At 35.5% G+C, this 17054-nt stretch overlaps 1 pseudogene; it reads right to left on the reverse strand.

Annotated features, from left to right (window-relative positions):
- Positions 1 to 9734: 9734 nt before the first annotated feature.
- LOC100806849 (geraniol 8-hydroxylase-like) lies at positions 9735 to 11091 on the reverse strand (annotated as a pseudogene).
- Between the last annotated feature and the right edge of the window lie 5963 nt (positions 11092 to 17054).

Below are 17054 nucleotides of genomic sequence, written 5' to 3' on the forward strand. Positions count from 1 at the left end.
CTCTACAAGAGGTGAAGGGCTGACAGCAAGAGGGAAGACCTTCAAGAAAGATAGTAAATCTGATAAGAAGAAGCAAAAGCTAGAAAACTAGAAAAATGGTGAAGGAAACATCTTCAAAATCAGATGTTATCACTGTGATCGAGGCCTTACCCGAATCAAATAAACATTAAAAATGCAGTATCTAGGAAGTGATCCTAGGTCGTCTCCCAACGAGCAATGGTCAACCAAATGTTCATAACAGATAGTAATAAAATAGTAACAAATTGGGGGGGGGGGGTTTGTTTTTGTAAATTAAACAACGAGCAAATTTTAATTAGAAAATATCAGAATTAAAAATACGTTGTTTCCCCTTGATTCACAAGCAAGTCTCTTATCCTAGGTTACGAGAATTTATCCTTTATCAGTTCAACCACTTAATCCAACCCTAAATTATATTACTAAGCGAAATTTAACATAAGGCAGTCATTATGTGATTAAGAAACACATACACCAATTAATCATGAACGAAACTGATCATTAAGCATGAACGTAAATGAAGCGCAGAGACAATTAATCAAGCACGAAGCATGCATGGATTAATAGCGACAAATATAGAGTAATTGATGAAGAGGAAAAACTGATCAGAATACAATAGTAATAACAAAACCTCATAGAGAGTTGTGCTTGATCCTCAAGAAGAAACAATGCTGGAGACTTAGCATTCCATTAATCAGTAGAAAACCAAATTGCAGATTGAAGTAGAAAATGAAATTTTATTGCTACGTGAATAGTAAAAACTGGAATTGCAAAACCTAAAATTATTCTTTCTCCCCAAAACGAAAAGAGAGCCAAAACTAAAACCTTGGTGTTGTTATATAGGTTCTTAGCCCCAAAGCTTACAAATCTGTTTTAAGTCCAAGCCCATAAATAAAATAAAATCTGGGCAAGATAAGATAAGATTTGATAAAATAAAATCTAGATAAGATAAGATAAGATAAAATCTAGATGAAATAATATCTAGATGAGATAAAATCTGGATAAGATAAGATTTTATAAAATTGTCTGCTCTCTTCAAGTCCAAGCCCAATTGCTTACAATTCTCCTGAAATTAAATCAAAAACACAAAATTAGTCCAGTAGGCCCAAATGATAAAACTGGATAATTAATTTGACAATTAAGGCTAATTAGTAATTAAAATGGTGACAACAAGGATTAAGAAATAGGAGAAAATGATGACACACATCAAATCCCCTCGCACTTAGCCTTTTGCACTCTTGGGCAAAATCAAAAAGCAAAGCAAGGAACAAATCCAGAGACATTAAAGAGAAACAAACAAACACACAAAAACAATTACATATTTCTCAATGAATCTCAAGGAATGAAAAGAATGGGTAACATCCAACACGAAAAGAGTTAAAGAATCAAGACCGTCATGAAAATCATCCAAGCATCTCAAACATGGCAAGATAGTCAATCAGCTCAAGAATGAAAAGTGATAAAGCCTCACAAGATATGCACTCTATCTCTCAAGTGTCTAGGCTACTGTTTACTCTTAGAGCACCCATGAAAACAAACACCACATAGACTTGGGAAAACTCTAAAATTGACAACCACATCACAAACACATGCACATGAGGATCAGAAGGTCTTTTTAAGGTTGTAATGGGGCCAAGGACAAGGTAGAGGAAAGTATGGGATAGTAGCTAAAACCCAAAGGAATAGAGAAGCAATGGGGAATAAGTGGGAAGTAAGAAAAAGAAGTAAGCCCCAAAACCAAAATTACAAATTAAGCTTTAAAAAGTAAACCCATAACAAAATCAACCAAGTCCTCAAACCAATCCAAGTCTTCAAACCAAGACCTCATTTATTCAACTTCATTCTTTTTCTGTTTTTTTTTTTCATTTTTTTTTTGCATTTTTTTTGAACGTGAACAGTAGCAATTGAAAGCATTTGAAAAATAAAACAATAATTAGGCAATATATGTATATACATCAAGCATGGCCAAAATACATCATCAAGCATGGCCAACAAAGACATATCATCCAATGAAACATACCCCCCCCCCCCCCCACACTTATTCCCAAAACAATTCCAAAGCTCCAAAATTCCATAAGGGTAGGGTGAAATCATGGTTTTTCACCTAAGGCTTGTAATGAGCTCAAAACAAAGAAAGGGGAACATAGGCTCAAAGGGGCTATCAAAGGAATTAATTCAAGGTAGGCTCATTTGGCTAGAGGCTTATAAGAACAAAATGCCTAAATCATCTCCCAACATGCATGTGAAGCAAGAAGTATCAACAAGAGTCAAGCCAAGGTTATTGTGCAAGTAATCAATAGGGCAAAACACACCGAATAAAATAGATGATGATGGCTCAAATTCTCACAAAGGGTAAATCTATCACTTTCAATTCGAACTTTCAAAACTAACTTGACATGTAGAGAAAAACAAGGATTTCAATTAACAAAATGGCAAGAAACTCCTATTTCAAAAACAATTACCCATTACCTGTACATAACCTATAATTCAAAGAGAAACATGCAATGTTTTACACAAAACCTAAAATCAAAATAACAAAATTAACCTAGAAAACATAAAAAAAATTAAACTAGAAAACCCAACAAAATTAATCTAGAATACCCAACAAAATCAACAAGATTAAAGAACAATCTCCCCCCCCCCCCCACACTTAAACAATACATTGTCCTCAATGTAGCTCAATCACAAGATCAAGAGCAATCAAAACGATCAATAAAATTGGACAAGTGCAATAAAAGTAAAGAAGGACACAGAAGAAAAAGAAAACTCCCTAAGTCATGGCGGAAGAGAAGTAGGGTGAAGTAAGGAGGTCTCCTCCACCACTACATCCACTAAGGAGGGATTTGTGAGGAATAGTTTCAGCCAGTGTCCATTGACCTTGAAGCTCTTATCTGTGGATTCACTTTTGATCTCAACTATACCATAAGGAAAAACATTAGTCACCACAAAAGGACCAATCCACTTTGACCCCAACTTAGCACTCATGAGTCTGAGCCTAGAGTTATACAATAAAACTTTCTGTCCAACCACGAAGTCCTTCTTAGCTGTCAAGCTGTCATGGAACTTCTTGGTCTTCTCCTTGTAGAATTTGGAATTCTCATAGGCTTCTAAACGGATCTCATCTAGCTCACTTAGTTGCAACTTCCTTTCCTCTCCAGCCTGATCAATAGAGAAGTTGCAGGTCTTTACAACCCAGTTGGCTTTGTGCTCTATCTCTACAAGAAGATGACATGCCTTGCCAAAGACAACCCGATAAGGAGACATTCCTATGGGTGCTTTGTAGGCAGTCCAATGCGCCCAAAGAGCATCATCTAGCTTGGTGCTCCAATCCTTCCTGTTCGGCTACACAATCTTCTCCAAGATCCTTTTTATCTCCCTATTTGAAATCTCAGCCTGCCCATTAGTTTGGGGGTAGTAAGGTGTGGAAATTCTGTGCACGACCCCATACTTGTTGAGCAAGGCATACATGAATCTGTTACAAAAATGGGTGCCTTGATCACTAACGATGGCTCTAGGGACTCCAAACCTGCAAAACAGCTTAGATCTAACAAAATCAACAACAACCTTAGCATCGTTAGTTCTGGTGGGTTTGGCTTCCACCCATTTTGAAACATAATCAACAACAAGGAGAATATAAACAAAACCAAAAGAGACAGGGAAAGGCCCCATAAAATCTATGCCCCAGACATCAAACAGAATAACATGGGTTGTTGAGGCATTTGTTGTCACCATGAAGGTGAGCCGCCTGCTCTCTGACAAGGCTCACAAGTGCTACAGATTCTCCACGCATCCTTGAAGATGGTGGGCCAATAGAAACTACAGTCAAGCACCTTGCGAGCTTTCCTCTGTATGCCAAGATGGCCACCTGGTGCGGAAGAATGATAGAATTGCAGGACCGAGTCGATCACATGGTCTGGAATGCATCTCCTAATAACCTGGTCACTACACAACTTCCACAAATAGGGGTCATCCCAAATATAATGCTTACCATCGCTCTTAATTTTATCATTTTGAGCTTTAGATGCTAAGGGAGGAAAAACAGAAGCAACCAAATAATTCACAATATTAGCAAACCAAGGAGTGGGGAAGGAATCAGAAATACTATACAGAATGTACAAATGGTCATTTGGAAAATCATCTCGAATGGGTGAGTCCCCAGACACACACTCAATCCTACTCAGATGGTCAACCATGAGGTTCTGTGCACCACTATGATCACAGATCTCCAAATCAAACTCTTGGAGCCAAAGCATCCACCTGATCAATCTAGGCTTTGATTCAACCTTCTTCAATAGGTACTTTAGAGCTGCATGGTCAATATAAACAATAACACGAGTACCTAGCAAATATGAACGAAATTTTTCAAGAGCAAACACTATCGCTAATAGCTCCTTCTCTGTGGTAGTGTAATTTGCTTGAGCAGCATCCAAAGTTCTGGAAGCGTAGTAGATCACTCGAGGCAGCTTATCAATCTTTTGAGCAAGGACAACCCCCAATGCGTAATTAGATGTATCGCACATTAGCTCAAATGGGGCTGTCCAATCAGGTTCCTGAATGATAGGGGTGGTAGTCACCGCATGCTTGAGGCAATCAAAAGCCTTTTTGCACCGGTAATCAAAATCAAACTCCACCAAGCCCAACATGGTTCAGTCCAGCACTGATCAAAGTAAGGAAACTGGTTCTGAAAAATTAAATTTTGAGGTGGAGACTGAGGACAAACATGCTGAAACACAAGTTGTTAATTGGCCTTTTGGTGAAGAGAAATCAGAAGAAGAAGAACAAGAAGAAGTTGGCTATGTGCTAGCTCGAGATAGAACTAGAATGGAAATCGAACAACCTAAGAGGTATGAATATGATGATATAATAGCATTTGCTCTGGTAGCTGCTAGTGAAGTTTTGGAGGAAGATCCAAAAACTATTAAAGCTTTCTTAGCTAGTAAGGAGAAAGAAAAATGGCTAAGTGCCATGAATGAAGAGATTAAGTCTCTCCATGACAACCATACATGGGAATTGTTTAAAAAACCCCCTGGTTCTAGAGTGGTCAGCTGCAAATGGATCTTCAAGAAGAAAGAAGGAATCCTAGGAGTTGAACTAGATAGATTTAAAGCAAGACTTGTTGCTCGAGGATTCATTCAAAAGGAGGGAATTGACTTCAATGAAGTTTTCTCTCCTGTAGTGAAACACAGGTCAATCAAAATACTTATGGCTATGGTAGTAGAATTTGATCTTGTGTTAGAACAAATGGATGTGAAGACAACATTTTTGTATGGAAAACTTGATGAGGTGATATTGATGAAAAAACCCAAGGGGTTTGATGTCAGAGGTAAAGAGGATTATGTTTGCAAATTAAACAAATCCGTGTATAGTTTAAAGCAATCCCCTAGGCAATGGAATAGGAGATTTGCTGAATTTATGGCTCACATAAAGTTTCATAGAAGTCACTATGATAACTGTGTTTACTTCAAATTTCCTTCTAAACCTGAGTTTGTGATATTGCTATTATATGTTGATGACATTTTGATGGCAAGTAATAGCAAGAGTGAGGTTGAAAAATTGAAATCTGAGTTGAGCATGGAATTTTAAATTAAGGATTTGGGGGCAGCCAAGAGAATATTGGGAATAGAAATCAAACGGGATAGAAAAAAGGAATTATTGTATTTGTCCCATGAGTTATATCTCAAAAAAGTTCTTGAAAGGTTTGGAATGTCAAAATCCAAACCTGTAACCGCTCCTATGTCTCAGCAGTTTAAGCTCAGTACAAGTCAAGCATCTAAGACACATGATGATATAATCTACATGGAAGGTATTCTATATGCTAATGCTGTAGAGTCAGTGAAGTATGCTATGGTATGTACTCACCCTGACATAGCACTGCAGTGAGCCTAGTAAGTAGGTTCATGGCAAATCCAGGCAAAGCACATTGGCAAGCCCTGAAATGGATACTCAGATATATCAGAGGATCACTTGAAAGAGTTTTGGTTTATGGTGGAGCTAGGAATAGCAGAAGAACAACTGCTATTGAAGGTTTTGTAGATTCTGATTATGTTGGCTGTTTAGATTCAAGGAAATCCCTCACCGGATTTGTGTTCACTGCTTTTGGCATTGCAATTAGTTGGAAAGCTAGCCTTCAAAATGTAGTGGCTTTATCAACCACTGAAGCTGAGTATATTGCTCTCACAGAAGTTGTGAAAGAATCCCTGTGGCTTGAAGGCATTGCAAAAGAGCTGAAGATACAAAACAAAGTGATCACAGTACACTGTGACAACTAAAGTGCCATTGATTTATCCAAAAATTTTGTGCATCATGGAAGGACAAAGCACCTTGATATTAAGCTGCATTTTGTCAGAGAAGTTATTGGTCAAGGATCAGTTATAGTCAAGAAGATTTCAACTGATCAGAATCCTTCTGATATGATCACAAAGGCTCTTCCAAGCAATTTTTTTTTTCCATTGTTTGGACTTAATTCAGCTGAAGGGTGATTGAATCCTATTTCTGCAACCACTGTTTCTATTCTTGTTAAGGTGTTGTTATTGAACCAAGGTGGAGAATTGTTGTATGTTGGTTCATTAACAACCATTAGTTAGTTTCTCTTAAACTTTAGCAACTTAGTTATTTTTCTATTTTTTTCTGTTATTCTGTTATAACATTTAACAGTTAGGTAGTTTTAAGTTGGTTAAGTTAGTTAGGCTTGATATAATGCTTCTATTTTTTTTTTGTATAACCTAGATCAATAGAGAGATTGGGTACAACAAGAGGAATCTGCAGAATTCAAATAAGAGTAGTTGCTAAGAGTTGTTTTTTTACTCTCTAGAAAATCACATTTCTGTGAAGTGCTTTTGTTCATCCTTTTTATGCATTTTTGCTTATTCTCTTTCATACAAGAAACTCATATTTTGTGAGTAAAATCTGATCTTGGCACAAAAGACCAATGACGCAAAATGCTTAAAGGCTATCATAAAGATGAAGCATGGTGATGGCATAAGAGGTTTGACCACTTGAATTTTGGAGCACTCAAGACCTTGGGAGATGAGAAGATGGTGAAGGGATGCCTCACATCAACCATCCTAATCAATTGTCCAAAGCATGCAAGAAGCAGTTTTCCCAAAGAAGTTGAATCAAGAGCAAAGGTAACATTCCAACCTATGCACATCGATGTGTGTGGACCAATTGACCTCTTTTATTTGGTAAAAAAAAATATTTTTTCTCTTTATTGATGATTTTATTAGGAAGACTTGAGTGTATTTCTTGAAGCAAATATCTAAGGATTTTGGAATTTTTAAGGCTCTTGTTGAGAATGAGAGTGGCTATGTAATCAAGGCTCTAAGATTCGATAAAGGTGGTGAATTCACATAAAAAGAATTCAATGAGTTGTTTTGAAGATAATGAGATTCGCCACCCTCTAATAGTTACTAGAATCCCACAACAAAATGGGGTGGCTAAGAGAAAAAATAGAACTATTCTTGATATGGCTAGATGCATGTTGAAACCTAAGTCTATGCCCAAGGAGTTTTGGGCCGAAGCTATTTCATGTGCAGTTTATTTGTTTAATCGCTCTCCTACAAAGAATGTCAAAGGCCAAACACCTGAGGAAGCATGGAGTGGAGTGAAGCCAAGAGTTAATCATTTTAAAGTCTTTGGGAGCATTGCATATGCATGCTCACGTGCTTGACCACGGAAGATAAAAGCTTTATGATAGGAGTGTGAAGCATGTGTTCATTGGTTATGATGCAAGTTCAAAAGGCTACAAGTTGTACAATCCAAACAATGGAAGATTGTTGTAAGCATAGATGCAAAATTTGATGAAGAAGAGACATGGAATTGGGAGAAAAAAGAAGCCACCTATGATTTATTTCCTTATTTTGAAGAAAATGATGAATAAGTTGCAGCACCAAATGAGTTTTCTACTCCACCTCCTTTACAAACTCATTCAATTCATGAAGCATCATCTTCTGAAGGGAGTTAAAGTGAAAGACCAAGAAAAATGAGAAGCCTTCAAGACATATCTAATGGATTGTTTGAGTTTTATTACAAAATTCTCTATAAACATGGTATGGAATTGTTATTCGCTGGGAAATTTCTTTGCTTTTCTTGTTATGTTGTTACTGGACCGAGAGAAAGATAGAGGATTTGATATACAAATACCCAAATCTTTTGATTTGGTGAGAGGTACAATCAGTGCAAGTGATGGGGTAGAATGACCAAACACTGTTGGTCTCTGTCCATGGTACAATGCAGTGAACAATGAAGATCCAAAGAGACAAATCATGCGCTTTTCTAGTTTGAGACGAAAGTACACCGGTGTAGTCCGATTTAGGTTTCATAGCAACAAATAATTAATTCAAGGGTGCAACAGTCAATACACGCTTAGTTTCATTAATGTTATAACTGACCATATCTATTTAAAAAGGCTTAAGTATCATTTTTCCCCAAATTATATTAAAAACTGTTCCCAAGATTTTAAAAGGTTTAATTTAGTTTCCAAATTATTTTAAAATTGACCAACTTGATCCTTTTCATCAAATTAAGCTGACGCCAGTAAAATAGTGAATTTTAGTGGATTTTGTTTACAAATAGTGGTGATCAAATTAAGTTGACATATCAAATTGGTTTATTTTAAAATAATTTGAGAATTAAATTGAATCTTTTTAAAAATTTGGGGACCAAATTAAAAGTTTTAATATAATTTGGGAACTAAATTGATAATTAAGTCATTTATAAAAAAAACAAAAATGATAGGTAAAAAACATTAAAAAATAATAATCACTACTACAATTTATTGATTTAACATCGCAAGCTTAACATCGGTTTTTTGAAAAACCGATGTTAAGAAAAGCACGGTGGCATTTTCGTAAATAAGTTGACTTAACTAACATCGGTTTTGAAAAAACCGGTGTTAACTAGTTGATGTTAACATCGGTTTTTCCAAAACCCGATGTTAACATTAATATGTTAAAATCGGTTATTGAAAAACCAATGTTAACTTTAGAAACTTAACATCGGTTTTTGAAAAAACCGATGTTAACATTGTAAAGTTAACATCAGTTTTTTAAGAAACCGATGTTGTCTTATTGATAAGTTAAAACCCCAAAATCCTTTTTCCCCCCACGTGACCAGTTACCAAAAACCTTTCTCCCTTTGAGGTTCGTGTTCGGGTTCACACAAGCTCCACGAGTTCCTGTTCATGACTGCCGTGATTTAGGTACGTGGGCAAACCTTCATGTTGCTTTAACCTTTATCCCTATAGAATGTTAACTTCGGGTTGGTGAGTTCATTGTTACGTAGGTTTTAGACATAGTCTTGGCTCCTGGTTACTGGGTTCGTGAGTTGGTGGGTTCGCGAGTTCCTGAGTTGGTGGGTTCATGAGTTTGTGAGTTGGTGGGTTCGCGGGTTAGTGAGTTCGTTGTTTTGTAGGTTGCTCTCTTTGGAACTTTTGATTCTATAAGTTTTCTCTTTAACTTTTGATAGTTGTAACAATTCTCAGATTTTACTTCGAAGGGATGCATTCGATCTTTATTCTCCTTTCCTTGTCTCTTATTATTTCTTTAAAATACTGGTTTTGAATGAAATATTGGTCGATTCTGTTTTGTATGCCAACCTAATCGTGAAAATGAGTGGTTTGAATACACTTGAAAATACATATATAGATATCCTTTTTTTAAATGTTTTTTGTTGTATTTAAAAGAAAGCCTGGAAATTTGTTCTGTGACTGCTACTAAGTGTTAGAAGAAGATGATTGTTTCTGCCAGTTGCAGAGACTTTGATGCCAGCACATGGGATGTATAGTTAGATGAGTCCCATAATGTGGGGTCCCTACAAATAGTCCACATATTAACCAGCACTTTTGCATCTTTTGAGATGGTGTAGCCACCTATGTCCATATCCTTACCAGCTTTTGGTGGTAGTAAAAATGGAACTGGTTGGTGCAACCTTAATGTCTCTTTTACTATTGCTTGCAAGTATGGGAGTTTACGAATATCTACTTCCTCTATAGGATTATTGCCTTTACTAATCATTTGCTAAAGCTCTTGCTTTGCTTTTGACATTACATCTGGGTTGCGGACTAATTCAGTCATTGCCCATTCAAGGGTGGATGCTATTGTATCTGTTCCAGCAACAAATATATCCTATTCAATTCAACCATAAATTTCAATTACCAAGTTAGATAGTGATTCATAAAATAACATAATTTAAAATAAATGACAATATATACGTAGGATAGGAGAAGAGATTAATTACATGTGAGAGATGTTCAATCTTATTCTTGTCCATGTACTTGTTATCATTTGAAATGTTGAGCATGGCATCTAACATGTCATTGTGGACTTTCCCATCCTCCCTCTGCTTCAACCTTTGGCTAACCAAGTGGTTAAACATGTCCAACACCTTCTTCGAGTTCTTACTCTGTCGTCTTTTGATGCTCTGTGGATCAACCATCTTCAACACTGGAAAAAAATTTGCCAAGTTTGGTGTTCCAACCAGCTTTGTGATATTGGTCACCAAGTCCTTCAACTTTTCTGATTTACATGTAGAATGAATCAAATCCACAGAGAAAATAGTGTTTGATAGAAGATTTATGGTAGTCTTGAATGCTGCTGTGCCAATATCCACTGCTTCACCAATCTATCTGCTTTGATGGATATTAGAGACTAGTTGCTGCACTATCTTACGCCTAACGTCTTGGTTAGCATCAAGAGACTTGTGGGCAAATAATTGAGTGTTGCATATTTTTATGAGTTCCCTCCAAAGAGGTGAAATGGGCATGAAAGCAAGGTTGTATTGTTCATGGTTTAGAACTGACACAGATTGGGGAATGGTTTGGTTTGACAAGAATTGGTCATTGGTTAAAAGCACCTCTTTGGCCATTTGTGCTAAAGACATAACAACAATGGTTATTTGTCCTAACTTTAGGCTCATTATTGGGCCATGTATCTTAGCAAGCTTTGCCAATGAATTTTGAGGCTTTTCACCCAATTCAAGGAGGTTACTTATGATGGGAACACGGGATGGTCCCGATGGCAGCTTATGGTTTGCTTTTGTGGCCATTGCAAGGAATGAACCAAGAAGTGCATGAACCATGGTGCATGGCAAGACAATAATGAGTAGTGAACAACTTGCAATGTCCTTAAATTTTCTTAATATATAAACTTAGTACTCTATTTGAAAACTCACATGTTTTCTTGGGTTTTTCTAGAGTTATCCTGTCATGCAACTGCAATATCTTTAGAATATAGTTTGTACATCATGGCTTAATTACATAGGATGGGTATTTTTCCACTTCAAATATGATTTAAGTTCTAAAATCATGTTAAGTTACATGTAAACATAATCAATAATAATTTTCTCATTACCAAAAAAAATCTCAAATACTATAATTTTGAATGAAGTTCGATTTGCACACTTCAAAGTAGAATTTAAAATGTGTAAACTATAACTAAATCAACTTTAATCTATCAACAGTTCCTTATCATTTTCTATTTTTTTATAAAAAAAGTGTGAATTTTTTTTTTTATAAAATCTATTATTGTGACGTGAAAGCGATGCTACCCATAAGAATTAAGAAAGGCTCGATGGCCTTATTGAGTAAGGTAGGTTTTTTTGGTAAAAAGTAAGGTAGGCTTAATACATAAGGTACTCACCTACACAAGTTTTGGCATGTTAAGTTATTTGGTTTGTGGATAGTGTTATTTCATTTATTAAGTGGATGTGCATATTTCTTTTTCCTTCCTGTTTATAGCAACCTAACTTGAAATTGAAGTAGGCATTGCTATCTTGTAAATAAGAATAATATTGAGCAATGATGTGACTAGAACCATATGAAGCTTCATTGTCAACCTCATTACCTTATTTGAAGCTTTATTCACACAACATACACTACTGACACAAAATTTCTTGAATTATATATGCAGAAATTTCTTCAATTCGATCTGCCTTATTAGCTATCACAAGCTAGTTGGCCTCTTCATAAGGTACTCACCTACACAAGTTTTGGCATGTTAAGTTATTTGGTTTGTGCATAGTGTTATTTCATTTATTAAGTGGATGTTCATATTTCTTTTTCCTTTCTGTTTATAGAAACCTAACTTGAATTTGATGTAGGCATTGCTATCTTGTAACTAAGAATAATATTGAGCAATGATTTGACTAGAACCTGTAAGTGCCAATGAAATTTGTAGTTAGGCTTATAGGATAAGGTATGTAATCAAGGATCAAGAAATGTACATACTTTGTAATGAATCAAATCACCTTTAGAGTGTGTTTGGATAGAGAATTTTAACTGAGGAAAGTAATTTATCAGGGAATTTAAATTTCTGTAATATAGAATTTATTATTTGGATGTTTTTAGAAGAAATTTAAATTTTTGGAATTTAAAAACAAAATTTTAAACAACTAAAAATGTGTAATTTCAATTTCCTTCTAAAAGGTGAGAAATTAAAATTTTTTTCTTATAGAAGAATCTTCTAAAACATCTGTGTATCTCCTAAATAATCTTTATCCTCTCTTCTATCGGATAGTTCCCAAAATCTCTTTCTTGAACTTGGAACTCGTCCCTCACGCCGATGATCCTCTTCTTCAAGAAACACTGTCTGAGCTCGTGGAACATCGATCAGATGTGGGCATAAAGGAAAATGTATAACTAGCTCACCAACCATATCTTCCCTTCTCTTTACATTCATTTTTTTTCATCTTCACAATTTTAATTTTTTTTATCCAAACACAAAATTTTGAAAGTAAAAGAATTTCAATTGAAGTATTTTAAATTCTTAGAATTTAAAATTCCTTAAAATTTTAAATTTCCTAATCCAAACGGACTCTTAGAGAAATTGAGGGTGAAGGTGGGTTGGTCAGCTCCAAGGTAGTCAATCAAATCACCAATGGGAGTCTGTTATGTTGTTTTCCACGAAGTTTATTTTGCATCCAGCTGAGGAACTGCAAGTGACAAAAAGTTTCAGATTATATCACAGAAACTTTTTTCCAACACTAAATTAAGATAACAAATCTCTCACCCTCACTAAATTAATCGATTTTGTTGTTGGTGGTATAAAAGAAACATGCCATTAGTTTATTTGATGCTTGCATGCACATAGTTCACATAAATTAACTAGTACACTTTTGATAAGATAAAATGTATTGTTTGTAAATATTTATAAGATAAAATGAATTGATTTGAGTTGGTGAACTAAAATTAACTAGTACACTTTTGATTTGTGTGTTGGTGCTTGGCTATGATGTGATTGATTGGGTTAGTGAAAATTGATTGGGCAGGGTTTGAGCAGAAAGCTGGTCCATATATTGTCTGCCTTGCTTTTTCTAGTTTCTTGGCCAATTTTTAGGTATCCCATTTCTTCAATTTTTGAATCGTTCATACTAGTTTAGGTGTGTGAACTGCAATGCATTGATTGATGGTGTTGCTGCATTGTTTGAATGTTTTGATGCAATTGCTATGATAGCAACTCCCATTTGGGTAGCGTAGTGTGATTGAAGTTGGTATGTACATGTACATTTATTGTTCAATGCGAGGCAGACATAAGCTTTTTCTACACACACCCCTTCTACATAGAACCTATGAACAGAACATGGTATTATTAATGCGAGGCAGACATGTATATTTATTGTTCAATGCAACCACCATTCCATAATCTGACCAGTGAATGTAAACTACATCAACTACATTAGCTACCTTTAGAACTGAAAGTATGATTAGTCATCAACCTTATTCCAACGAATTTCACTACCTTTCCTTTGTCTTGCAAGCACTGTATCATAGAAGTTTGTCTTCAGGATGCAAGTTTGCCATTACATGGGCTGATCCACTTCTTCTAATAGCTTCCTCATTCAAATCTTTAACTTTTCTTCCTTCGAGCACAATACCATGTTCTAGTCTTAGTCCAGAAGCTATGGCTTTCACTTCCATGATGTCATCCTCCGAGACCAGTTTCATATATATATATATATATATATATATATATATATATATATATATATATATATATATATATATATATTTGCATCATTTCTGACATTTTCCAAAGCTGATTTTATGGATTCAAGACTATTAGTGCATTTGAGACCTATCAGTTCTTCTTGTTGAAGTTGTTCTCCATCTGTTTGTCTATAAGCAAAAGCAATTAGTTTAAGGCTAGCATCCCCCATCTCTTGAATCACCTGCCCAAATTTGATCTTCTGATTTTCCGTGGCATGGAATTCCCCTATAATATCATAGTATAGTGCACAATTATCCAATATTGTGGATGCAGCTCCACTCCAATGCATGTACATAACTTGTTCATTGACCCCAATTTGAATGACCAAAACTCCCCTTCCTTCTTTGGCAGAATTTAGATTGTTGTGCTTAAGAATGTCAAATTTGTCTTCTGCGAAACATGTCATGTTCATTGCCCATGTTGTTTCTGCCCAAGAAACAAGTGAATTAGACAAAGAGGAAAAAGAAATCTCTGGTTCAAGGACTGATAAACCCATTTCACCAATTTATCTCCCTATATATACTTGACTCATTCTTGTTTCCTTCATTTGTAATAGCAATTGAGTTAGTTCTATTTATTCTCCACATATCAACTCCACAAACTCTCAAACCAATTCTATGGTTTGCAGAATCCTCCTAAAGTGGTTGTTGACTTTAGCCCCCCTTAGTTCTCATGCATCAACAGCTAATGGACAAGCTCAACCACTAGCTAATGGACAAGCTGAAGCACTAAACAATCACTTGCACCATTAAGTATTAATATGATTTGTATAATGTCCCAAAGCTTTTTGTTTTTGTTAAAAGTTGTTAGTTATTTTTCTATGATTCGACATAGACAATTCAAGACAATAGGTCTATTCTATATGGTTGCCCTCTATATCAGGATCTTTAGTTCATGTGATGTTATGGAATTAAGAAAAAACACATAAAGAGGAAAATTATAAAGGTAAGAAGCTCAAGCAAGAATTCTTTGACTGCTTTGTCATTTATACTAGTTCAAGCTAATTACATTGACAACTCTAGATACAATCAAACTGCTAAAACCAAGGATCACTACTCCCATTTAGCAAACTGCACTCCAGCCCTCTGTAAAAAGTATAAACCCAATGTCATTACTTTGCTTTTAGTATTGGCATTGAAAGGGCATATAATGACTACCAATACAAAACAATTATACTCCCCAGCAACCATTTTTCTTTTTCTTTTGATAACAAGTTGTATTGTGTACCAAGAGAGTAGGCTAGTCATAGCTGTCTATAATTAGGTAACAAATAAATAGAAGTCCAAGTCCAAGATGATGTAGCTACTCCAAGTGCAGGATAGCTATCTATAATCCAGGATAGTGTCTATACTGGATGATAGCTAAAGTTAATTATAGGGACACGCGTCTTTTCTATAGTTTTGTCAAGTCATTAGCACATTCTGCCAAAAGATAAAAACCTAGACAAATACCCTAATTGATATTCTAAATGTATCATGATCACATCATCTTAGAAAAATCGATAGTCTAAATGTATGATAACAACAACTTAAAGCTACTAGTGTATCCTAACCCCAATACCTTAAGGACTGAAAATCATGAGAAATACATTACCTTAACCAAGTTGCTCAGAAATACATTACCTAAACCCATTAGTGTTACATGATGATTTACCTACTTATTTTTCAAAGGAGCTGAACCAAAGCACTTGGCTTTCTCTACTGCTCTTGGTGTACAATTGGTAGTATTTCAAAGGTCATAGTTTTATATATATGATGTAATTTTACTTGATATATCAAAGTTTGTGTTATATGTCACTTAGCAATGAAATATTTAAATTGTAGGCAATATTTAACTAGTTGTTTGCATTGTCATCATGACATTCATTCTTGGACACTATACTGATCATCATCACAGGTACGAAAGTTTTTGATAAACTTTTGATGCTTAATTTTGTTATGATTTTTTTCGTATGTTGTTGTATGTCATTAATGTACTTTGATTTAGATACAACTTTTGTTCATAATGAGTGAACCTTAGATTCCCATTTGAGACTGAATGTAATTATTCTTGCGGACAGTTTGCATTAATCATTGTATTCAATCTTGAATTCTCCGTTTGGACAGTTTGGGGAGATTGATATTTTTATGGTAGATTCATGCGTTAAGGTACATTATTTTGTTTAATTTGATGAAATTTCGGTACAATGCATTTCTAGTTGTTCTCTGAGTGCATACTTGATTACCGGGAAATTAATTTCACCAATTTCATGTCGTGTACTTGGAGACCAATGCGAAATGCTGCCGAAACTTTGCCAAATTTAACAAACTAGAGTTAACCTTGACGTATGAAGCTACCATAAAAAGGTCTTCCTGAATGGGATAGGGCCACACATATAATAAAAAAGTGATATTTTCATGCATCAAATAACTTTATGAGTACCACAGAGTTACTATTTAGATGAATCAAAGTTGGATGAATGAAAGTCGCATGAGCCCTGCGTATGAGAAAGGCGTCGAAGAGTTCTTGCAATTTGCCTTCGAACGAAGTTGACCGAATGAGGACGAAAAATATTATTGTCCTTGCATCAATTGTTTGAATAGAAGACGACAAATACTGGACGACATACAGAAGCATCTACTGTGTGATGGGATTAAGAAGAATTACACCACGTGGATATGGCATGGTGAATTGACAGACATGCAGAGTGGGTCCCAATTTGAACCGTTTGATGTAGAAATGGGAGATCGCTTGGAGGATATGATTTATGACCTTGGACAAGAGTCTTTTCAGCAAGCACATGCCCCTATGTATGATACATTGCAAATTAATTCAAAGAAGCCTTTGTATCCGGGGTGCAAGAATTCCTTGACGCTGTTGTTGGTGATGTTAAGTCTGGTTAATGTGCAAGCCAGATATGGGTGGAGTGACAAAAGCTTTAGCTCATTGCTTCAAGTAGTGCACAAATGCTTCTAGAGGAAAACACGTTGCCTAAAAGTTACTATTAGGCGAAGAAGATACTGTGTCCGATGGGTATGGAGTATTAGATAATTCATGCTTGCCCAAATGATTGCATTT

Source organism: Glycine max, chromosome 12, assembly GCF_000004515.6.
Source record: "Glycine max cultivar Williams 82 chromosome 12, Glycine_max_v4.0, whole genome shotgun sequence".
NCBI classification, from domain to species: domain Eukaryota; kingdom Viridiplantae; phylum Streptophyta; class Magnoliopsida; order Fabales; family Fabaceae; genus Glycine; species Glycine max.